General features: G+C 42.3%; 1 long non-coding RNA gene across 2 annotated transcripts in view; it reads right to left on the reverse strand.

Moving 5' to 3' along the window:
• The window catches only part of LOC136342165 (uncharacterized), a 62,154-nt gene that overhangs the window by 15,388 nt on the left and 37,383 nt on the right, over positions 1-9,383 (reverse strand). The gene's annotated exons all lie outside the window — the stretch shown is intronic.

Raw genomic sequence — 9,383 nt, forward strand, 5'->3', positions numbered from 1 at the left:
GTCTTACCTGCATAGTAACATTCTAGGACGATTCGGCTGTATGTTGGACAAGTGGCGCGTCCATGGAAGTTGTAGTGCCCAAGCGCGGCAGTACTTGACGCCTGAATTAGCTCAAGTTAGCGGGATTATACGTAAAAGTATTGAATCTCGCTGAAATTTCCAGAGCTGAACGGTTCTTCCACAATTGCAGTTGCCTTGTAGTCAATCGAGGGTAAGCACCGGATGAAAAAAGCACCTTCTTCTCCCCGCTATCCTCAATCTTTTGAGCTGCCCTCGGTGACACGTTGTAGCCAGAGGCGTCCTCTATCCACAAGAGGGACTTTATCTCGTGTTATCGATAGTTTCGTCAACTGGGCCTCGATTTACGATCCAGTGCCCCGTTCTTCCTCGGGGTTTCCCCTCGCAAATAGAGACGTCTTTCCCGACAGCATCCACGTCTAATTATTTTTCCTCTGTTTTAAAGTCAAAACTAACAGCGATTTGTCACTTCCAAAGGAAGATAATGATACATGAATTATGGGCCGTAATTACAGCATTCTCCTGAATGTGACGATGCTCGATACCATCTAGCACTTTAGCGAATTTTAATTACACGTCATAACGTTGAATTAATAATAAGCCAAACGTCAAACGGTCTTTGTTAAGAGTTATTTGCTTTGCGATGCGGATTAGGATTATATAGGAAGTATACGTGTAATTCTTTCGGTTGAGATTTAGGAAAAAACCGCACTCTCTCTGAACTAAATTATTATGAATAATGACGATAATTATAACAATCGAAGGGGCAAAGGTGTAGCTGGGCCCAAAGGCTGCCGTCGTACACGCATGATTTAGCTCCCATTGAATGTGCTTAGGATAAATAGACAAGTGCATTCTATTGTGTGATGTACATTCTATAACGGTCACATGCATATTCTTTTTAGAGGCAGCAAGGAGTGTCACAACTGAATTATGCCAGCGGACGGTAGTCAAAGTGATAAGTCATAAGATTAATGATCGCGTTAATTATTAAGCAAATACAATAATTAAAATTTTTTTGTATCACTGTAAGCAATTTCCCTTCGTTACTTGCACTTTGCGCTCGGGAGGTGGTGCCTTATGCTTACAGGTAAAGTCCGCCAATAAAATGAACGCGTCCAAGGCATAAAGCATTGCAACCGAACTTATTGTACCGAGTGTATGGGTTTTGCAGACGGGTGTGTCCAAACCAATTAGCGGATAATTGCCAATATGTTCCCAATTTTTAATGGAAGCCAAGACATTGGCCTTGCATTTCTTACATAAATTAATCTAATTATTGTTTCAAGGAAGTCTCACAGGACCGTTGTGTGCGCGAATAAACAGAGGCGGAGCCGGAACGACCTACGCACATTCGACTTTATGCGAAACGTAATAATTCTCGAACGATGAGAAATCTTCATTAGGTAATCAAATCCTCACAAGCACATATTCTAGTCCATAAAACGAAGAAATACCGACCGATAAATTTCCAATTAGGTATTCGATATGAGCCACTTTTAATCATGCCGAAGCCGTGAACTCTGCAGGAATTTGAATTCCCACCAAGCAGATTACACGGCTTACATTATAGTAATTCGAGCTCATCACCATCTCACGAAATCAGTTAAGGGTAAATTACTTTCGGCCTTTCTGAGTGTCGAGAGTTCGATTTATTTTTAAGTAGAAGTAAATTTAGATTTCGTTGGCTCTGACCCGAGGTACCGCTTTCAGAGATCAACGTCCAGGTTACGATTTTTTAAGTCCGGTTTACATTCAAACGGACTTGCGGAAAAGTGCTGAAAACGTTGGTGGAGGTGGAGGGGGTGGGGGTGTGAGGAGAGACGCGGGCGATGGGGGAGGGACTGATGGTGCAGAAGCCAAAGAAACGGCGAAGCAGTCGATAAAATGAATATACAGGGCGATTCAGCGAGAGCGCCACGCTACGACGTCACGACGTGGCGATGGCACCCGACACACCTCGTGACAATGTTGCGTGTGTCAGACTCACGGGGTGTTAAAAGTTGAAATTTTATTTTAACGCTCCCTAGTAACCCTTTGTGTCTGCATGGTGCGACCCGCACTCGCCTACGGGTGGAAATCTCGCGAACGTATAGAGATATCCGGATTAGAGACGAACGTTTTATTGAGTAAAATATAGACGCTCCTTCATTACGCCTCGGTTGCGCCAAGGAAAAAACACCAAAGCAAATCCAGCCGAAACCAATCAAATTGGCCGAAGCGGTGGGTCGTGGCTGGTGCCCTCTAGGAGCTACTTAAGATTAAGTCAAAATTCTAACGTGAAGGCTCACGAAACTTCGCTATACCGATTTTGGTGTCGATGCCACGAAAACACAAAAAGTCATTAGGGGAATTTTTAAGGCAAATTCCAATCACGAACGCCCTGTAATTCCCACACGCGCAACATCGGTATAAGGCATGTCGCAAATCGGTGTTCCCAACCTCGGCACGTCCCATTCCCAATGAACCACCCTGTGTTTGCCATTAGGCGATTCGGAACGCACGCGATCTGTTACAGATTTTGACATTCTTACATGGTGTACCAAACGGTCAGGCACCGAAAGGTTATTTTTTCCTGGTTGCGCCCAAAAAGGGGCGACAGTGTTGCCACGACGGCACGAAAAACGTCTGATCTCGAGAATTTTAAGAAAAACTCCTTGGCTTTGCTTCACGTATCGCCGCCCTACGAGGGGGAGGCGAAAAGGTCTCGAGGCAGGTTCGACCGTTTCGATGCAAAAACGTGTGTCGGCGCCACCGGGACAACCGGATTTTGGTTCTCCATGGCGAACCGTTCAGATTGTATTAAGCCATTTGAAAAATTTGCATTTTCCCCTCGCATTAGTATCTGATTACGGTCTGATTTATGGCGCTCTCAAAATGATATTAATGCCGAAAATCCAATCTAAAATAACAATTTTAATAAATAGTTTGTTGGTATAATTAACGCGGTAGCGCCAATAATGGAGTTGCTCTGACGTATAATTCACTATTAATTAGTAACATGAACCCGAATCGAAATTATAAATCAAATTCTAATCAGGAATTAGGGCATTACGTAAACTCGTATTCGCTTATTATGTTCTCACAATTAATATGATAATTGTATTTTATGCATAAATATCTTAATAGCAAAGAATTTAATTTAAGTGGTTACAATAAAATATCAAAACCGAATTAATGTCCCCAATAGCTTTTCGGTTATGTCCAGTGAGAGGGTAATTAGTTGATTAGCACGAAACGGGCAGAAACCAAAAAAAACACGAGTACCGACCATATTTACTGCCTTAGCTCAGGTTCGCCATTAATAATTGCGAATTATGGAAAAAATGCTTCGCGATAGGCACTTGCTTAGATTAAGCTACTGTATTTACTTGGGACAGCTCAATGTTTTGCTCATAAATGTCTCTATTACCACTGATGAAGATTTAACTGCACAAGAACTCCCCGTGGTTCTTCAACATCAAAATTAATGGCCCTTGTTTTTGGTCATAAACGAAGAGGTGCACTTGGGATTCCTCGAATTCTAGGCCGCATTGAAACAGTACATAAAGAGGAAATGGATTTTCGCGAAGAATGACCCGTAAAACGCCGGGCCTGGGCAGTATATGAATAAGTCAATTCGCATAATTAGAAACGGGCCATAAATTGGATTGGTACAAATAAAGTGAAATATGTACCGAGATTTTCCCCATTAAGCAGAAATATACTTCTTGTAGTTCTGGTAGCTCGTTCTGGGTAATTAATTGCCGGAATGTGTGTGTAAAGCAAGTGACCAGGGCTAATTTATGTTACTTCATGTATCTGTGCTTAGAATTAAGTAGCTTTTTGTCTCTGGTACTAATAATCTACATATTAATATTAGGCAAGTGCACCAACCTGACCTGAGAAAGTTCTTACTGCCCGAGAAAAGCCTTAGAACGTAATGGGCGTGTGTCGAGGTTTGCAGAAGCGCGAATGACGATTTTTCACGCGTCCGCGGGTCCAGCGGAATTGTACAGTTTCAGATCGAGCGTATCCCCGATTGACCGGCGTCCGGTGCTGCGAGTCCAGAACTGAAAACTCGATTTTCCACAACGGACCGTACAGGCACTCACAAAAGTATAAGCGAAGAAGAATTCTGTAAACCGTAATTTTCGACTGATTTTGTTCAAATTTTGTATAATGGAAATTCGAACCCAAGCTCGGTTTAGCTGTCCGAGCAACTTTTGAAAATTTCATTTTTAGGGTGTCTTTCGGGGTCTCAAAAAACCGCCGTTTTGAAAACTTCCTGTGGGGCGGAAATGATTCCAATATGGTTTTAACGATCTTGTGGAGGGGATTTTTGTGGGTGAATTTAACCTAAAAATTTAATCGAAGTTGAAACATAAATAAGGGAGTTGCAGCCTTTTGAAATCGCCAAAAAGCGGCGGTTTTCACGCAAAATGGCGAGATTTAGACAATTTCGATTATCTTAAAAGGCGGCAACTCCCTTATTTGTGATTCGATTTTGATCAAATTTTCAGGAAATATGAAGGAAAATCCCCTCATATTGAAACGACATTGAAAAGTTTCCGCCGCACAAAGAGTTCCGAAACGAAGTTCTTTTTGAGACCCTGAAAAACGCTCTAAAAATTAAATTTCTCAAAAGTCGCTCGAACACCCAAATCGAGTTTAGGGTCGATTTTCCATTACAAAAAATGTGAACAAATCCAGTCGAAAACTACAGAATTTTTTTCCGGCTATACGAGTACTTCTGTAAGTGACTATACAAACCTCACTCCTGATTGAGACCTGAAAACATTCGTGCTTCTCCACGTCTGTAAAAATTCCCCACATCTTGACTGAACGAGATTTTCGTAATTTTTTTACTCCAAACTCATCACGTATGCCTAGATTGGAGCCAAGAAGTACCTTATAAGGCACCCGGACGTTTCTTGCTTCCATTATATCAAATTATCATAAGACAGGCCGTTCTTGTACCTGGTTGAAAAACACATATAAGTAATTACAATCCAAGAAACGTTAAAGATAAATCTACAGAGTGTTGCAATCCGCTCGGGACTACTGAATCGCGATAAAATCTCAATGGATTTTTCCGCGGTTAATGCTACAATTCGATCTTATCTTAGTGGCTTTCTGAACGAGACGTACGCAAGTATCACACGCAGCTAGAGATTTATCATTGCCAGCCGATATTTGCTTCGATATCGGCCACATTTCTCCGTTTTGCTGTTTATCGGACACGTGTTCCTTCTTACTTATCTTCGGGCCCGAGCCCGATTCTTGATGATGATGGCTTCGAGATAAATCCTAATCCGGAACGCCGATTTTTCATGTGACAAAAGATTTACGAGACCAATCAACTCTTCAGATCTGGAGGTTCCACACAAAGAGATGATACAATTAAGTCTTTTGAATTTTTGAAGTGGGTCTGGAGTGAGTTCGCCGTTGATCTGCCTCAATTTTCAGTAATGCGACGCGGCACGTTTCGGGGATTCCACGACAAGTGCGTGCGGCTACTTCCGGCAGTCGGTGCGGAACAACGCTTGCGGTCGCTTAGCGGAATTTTCCTTGAATCAGCTCTTGTCTTCTGAGCCTGCGCAATTTTCAAAAATAATGAAAAAATAAAATGATTTCTGACCACCCTGTGGTTTCGGAAACAAAGCGATTTCGGACACACGGAAATTCTCTTTTTTTTTTTTTTTTCATTAAAAATATGTCCCCTTAAGTTTACGCCGTAAATTTAGGATTTACTTGGGGATTGCCCCATACGGGGCGTACAAAATTGAGAGCGCACCACTGTTAACATTGTTATTAGCAGAAATAGGGGCCCAATTTAAATTGCAAAAATTTCAAAGGATAATTTTAAAACCCCTTTTTTAAAGCAACGTTATCTATTTTTATAAATAAAATTGAAACTTGTTTCGATTTATACAAAAAAATTCAATTACTTTTTTTTTCTAAAATTAATATTTTTTTAATTATTGCGGTTTTTTTATTCGCAGCTGCACAAGGGGCTTTAATTAAATTAATTTAATATACAAGGATGACCCCAGAAGCGCCCAACTCAGCTCTTGAACAGAAAATTTTTTTTCGAAAATATTACGTTATTCCTCAACTTTATATCCTTCGAGATCGCCCTCTTCCGGCGATGTTCTATGGCTTCTACACGCCGTTCGCAGTGAGAAGCTTCCAACGTTCCATCCCGGACTCTACCTCTTCATCGTTTTGACAAACCTCTTTCCGCCGACCCATTTTTTCAACTTTGGAAATAGAAAAGAATCTGAGGGGGCTAAATCTGGCCAATAGGCTGGCTGCGGAAAAGGTTCTAAACCAGGTTGATTGATTTCAGCCATCGCGATGGCGGAAGTGTGGACCGGTGCGTTGTCTTGGTGGAACAAGACTTTCTTTTTCGCCAAATGCGGTCGCTTTTTCCTAATTTCTTCGCTGAAACGCCGCAAGAGATTTGCATAATATTCTCCGTTTCTTGTTCTTCCTTTAGGGACACAGTCAATACGAATTATCCCACGTGTGCCCCGAAAAACCGACGCCATCACAGTTCCTGCAGATCAAACGGTATTCGCCTCCTTTGGAGCCAATCCTTCTCTCCGAGCCCATTATTTCGACCGCTCTTCGGTCTTATGTGTGAAACGATGGACCCGTGGTTCATCCCTGGTCATGAACCGAAACAAGTCGACAATGTCGAATATAGCGCAGTAAGTGGATAAAAAAATCAGGTCTAAGGCATTTGTTAAATTCATGGTGAAATATTTTAAAACGCCTTTTTCGCACGTAAAAAAGTGTGATATACGTTATGTAGTGTGATGTGTGTTATGTAAGTGTGATGTGTCTAAGAATTGTTCATAATATCTAAGAAGAAATGGTCGTTTTGTGAAAAAAGTTACTCAACTTTTTTTCTTTTTTTTTTTATTAAATTAGATTTAATTTAGTTGCTAAACACACGGTTTTGTATTTTAAAAGTTTGTATTATTTTTTTTAATTATCTCCACCACGCGATGTTTAATTGTGCCTCTAACACCACCGTCGCAACCAGTCCACGAAGTACAACTCCGCGCAATTAAAGTTGGGTTCCTTCTCCGCTAATGGCGAAGTTGACAATGCTGCGCACTTGATTTGGTACACCCAGTACATCCGTACACTGCCATCGTGGATGCTCCAAAAACGATTCGAACGCAACGAGCACATCAGTATTTCCACAGAACACTCGCAAACTCAAATGGTTTTTGAGGAGAAGTCGGGGTGAAACTTGTTGCGTTTTTTTTTGTTAATAATGTTGTTTTAGATAGTTAATTTTCCCCCTGCCCCGCCTCGCAATGTTCATCTCCTACAGGGAATTATAAACAAAAGAAAAAAGCAGGCACGTCACTATGAATCAAACCAATTGATATTCCGTACACCGCGATTTTTCCGAAGTACCTATCGAGGAGTGTACTATTGCCATGCGGGATACACGCCCCCGTATATTCAATGGACATTAAAACTGTGTGTTTTATTTAATAAACACGCCTTTGACATTCGGCATAAAAAATTGTAATTGCACTTGCGTGCCCCCTTTGTTCTTTCCCGCTTCGCATATACCGAGCGATATCTCTGGCTTATAGGCAGTACCGGATCGTTCCATTCCGTCCCGATGTATCAACGTCTCGGTAACTTTGACAACCAGATAATTTCGACAGAAATCCAGGCGGGGCATCGGGAAATTCCTTCGTTTCCGTGGAAATCATCCTCCTGGCAGGGTTGACCGGGACCGGTACCGCCGGCCCTGAAACCCGTGTCCGTCATACCTCATCGGCGGCACGTCAAAAATGCGCCCGGTCACACTTGTAACAACAACAACTTCTGCTCCTCATAAATATTTTTGAAGCGAGTTCGACCCTGTAATGCGCCATTTAAATGCAAAATTAAAACGTTTCCTTCACGATAATGCGTTGCTTATGGTAATGATGCGGTGCATTTGGGCATGTAAACTCTCGATGTCCTGATTTCCGGAAAGAACTCTCGAAGAGTCGAGAATGCGAGGTCCACTGTTTAATTATTTCTGTTCTCATATCGGAACCCGGCTTTAAATATTTGACCAAATCTTGTCCAAATGTTAACACAGGCCGCATTTCGAGATACTAAAAAGCAAGATGTAAAGCTACCGCGTAAAAATCACCCAAAGAAGCCCCTCGACAAATATTGACTGTTTGCATACTTTGCGGGTACTCGAGGAACCCGTGCTTGGTTTTTATGAAGCGTAGAACCATCAAAGGTATCAATTTTCCATGCCGATTGTCTCTTAAATATTGACCGAGAAAAGCGTCAAGGTGCGACCGACGCGATAACCCATCCAAGGGGCATGTTTAAACATTTTATAGTATAATGATAATGGGCTTTGGGCTTATTTGGGGCCCAGTTACGGCCATCGAGATTGGCTGAGCGAGTTTTTCACCCATAGCAATTCGCTTTATGGTCGCGCGCAGTGGCGTGCCCGCGGAAAAAAGACGCTCCAAGAATTTCGTGGTTTGAGTGAGGGCACCGCCACTGGAATTCGTCAAGGCATTGAAAAAAGTCACTTCGTGACAAATTCTTATAGCCGTTTAAAACCGCTTAAGTATTTAATGGACTTTGTTTTTCGGGTTTATTGTGGTATCGAAACAATTTGTCCCCATAATTCAAGGCCGTAAATCCAGGTTCCGTTTAGTGAGGCCATGTTTTTGTACTCTGTTGCGGACGGCATTCGCTATTGTCGCTTTTTATTAACTTTAATTCAGATTCGGCCTCCTAAGGGCCAAAATACGGACCAAAGCATGATCGACCATCCACCTGATTACCAGCTGCCTCACTTCCAGTGAAAGTGTCAATGCACTCGGTCAAACATAACCGAAACTGAGCGACGAATAAATCGACCCAGCAACTCTTTAATCTAACTTGTGCTTTCCTTTCTCGGCGATATTCAAGATCAACAATGGACGCAACGCATGCACGCATGCAAGAATAAAAGCGTTTAATGCACAGAATTTAGGGGGGCTTACCCGGGGACTGCAGCGCCCCATCGTGGCGGTTCGCTGTAGGACTCGCTCGGAGGTAATTACGGAGAATCCTTAGAGGTTCTCGGCGAGCAATAATTTATCGCCTATTTAATTTTCACGAAAATCAGTGGTGCATTTCCGGATATTTTATTAATTTCCATATTTTCCATGCTCCCCGCGGATCCGAGTTTGGAGGCTCTAAAATGAAGATCTGAACGCGCCGCTGCGTTCCGCCCCGGCCTCGGCTAACAGGGGCGCGTCCAGGAATACTTTACTCTTAAGCTTAGTTTCTAATGGGATCATTCTGACTTTCGATTAAGTAAAACGGACTTTAGGCTCATTAGCAAAAACCGT

This window comes from Euwallacea fornicatus, chromosome 11 (genome assembly GCF_040115645.1).
Source record: "Euwallacea fornicatus isolate EFF26 chromosome 11, ASM4011564v1, whole genome shotgun sequence".
In the NCBI taxonomy this organism is placed as follows: domain Eukaryota; kingdom Metazoa; phylum Arthropoda; class Insecta; order Coleoptera; family Curculionidae; genus Euwallacea; species Euwallacea fornicatus.